Genomic DNA, 1,767 nt, shown 5'->3' on the forward strand with positions numbered 1-1,767 from the left:
ACATACAAATTTTCTTTTATTTTAAGTTTCCCTTCTACTAGCAATATAGTAGAGTATGAGGCTTTATTGTTAGGTCTTAGATTAGCTCATAAGCATGGGATAAAGTGTTTACATGTTGTAGGAGATTCTGAATTGGTGGTATCCCAAGTAAGAAATGCTTATGTGTCAAAGAATAAAAGATTGAAATAGTATAGAAATGCAATGTGGGACATGGTTGAATTTTTTGATGCATTTGGAATAATTTGGAAGGATAGGAAAAATAATAAAATGGTAGATTTACTAGCAAATATAGCAATAAAACCTGATGATATCACATTTGCTGGTGTGTCTAAAATTGAGATTCAAACTAGACCTTCTGTCCCTGATAATGTTCAGAATTGGCAAGTGTTTGAAGATGATAAGGACATTATAAAAAAATTTAATTGTGAGCATATGTTGTTAGGACAAGAAATTGATTGTGCAGCCTATATGGAAAATATACATAGAAAAGATACTATTTTTGGGCAAGAAGTTATGCAATTGAAGACAAATAAAATTACAAAGGGTCTGGTTGTTTTAGAAACCATTTTTGACAACCAAGATAGGTCACAAATGGACACTAATGGATATAGTGCTAAGGATTTAGAGGAGGTAAGCATGACAACTCAGGAAACACCTAAAAAGGTATATATTGGTAAGAAATTGCCTCCTAAAATTAGGAAAGTTTTAATAAACTTGCTAAAGAAATATAAACATGTGTTTGCATGGTCATATGATGATCTGAAGGCCTATAAGGAAAATCTTTTTCAACATGAAGTCCCTTTGAAACTAGATGCTAAGCCTTTCAGACAAAAAAAAAGGCTAATAAACCTAACCTTGACTTCCAAAATGTAAGAAGAATTGATCAAGTTAAGAGATGCTAGGATCATAAAGCCTATCAGACATTCTTCTTGGGTATTCAATTTAGTTCCTATCAGGAAGAAAAATGGAGACATAAGGTTATGTGTTGACTTCAGAAATCTCAATATATCTTCCTTAAAAGATGATTATGGATTGCCAAATATGGAAGCCATGTTGCAAAGGGTCACTGGTTCAGAGCTTATGTCAATGATGGATGGGTTTTTAGGTTATAATCAAGTAGTTGTTAAATAATCAGAATAGTTTAAAACTACTTTCACTACTCCACGGGGTACTTATGTTTATGTCAGGATGCCTTTTGGGCTTACTAATGTTGGGGATACTTTTCAAAGGGCTATGGATGTGGCTTTGTTTGATATTATTGACAAATTTTTGGCTGTGTATCAGGATGACCTTACTTCTTACTCCAAGGATGAAAATGATCATTACATGCACCTAGAAAAGGTATTTATCAAAGCCCTTAAATATGGAATATCTTTAAATCCAAGGAAATGTAACTTTGGTGTCATTGAAGGAAAATTGTTAGGACATCTAGTTGGGAAACATGGAGTAAGGATTGACCCTAAAAGGGTAGAAGCAATAGATAAGATTTAGAAGCCCAAGAGTGTTAAAGGCATTCAGTCATTCTTTGGATAGATCAATTTTCTTAGGAGATTTGTGGAAAATTTTGTAGAGAGTAGTAGGCCTATATCAAGAATGCTAAAGAAGGGATCTGAGATAAAATGGGATGGTGAACCTAGTATTGCATTTCAAAAAATTCAGCAAGTTATTAAAGATGCCCCTATTCTCAGAGCTCCAGATTATAAAAAACCAATCCATATTTTTTTTTTACCTCATTTCACACTATTGCTATAGTACTATTACAGAAAA

The sequence above is a fragment of the Cupressus sempervirens genome, chromosome 2 (genome assembly GCF_028749045.1).
Source record: "Cupressus sempervirens isolate cs-2001-9-10 chromosome 2, ASM2874904v1, whole genome shotgun sequence".
Classification (NCBI taxonomy): domain Eukaryota; kingdom Viridiplantae; phylum Streptophyta; class Pinopsida; order Cupressales; family Cupressaceae; genus Cupressus; species Cupressus sempervirens.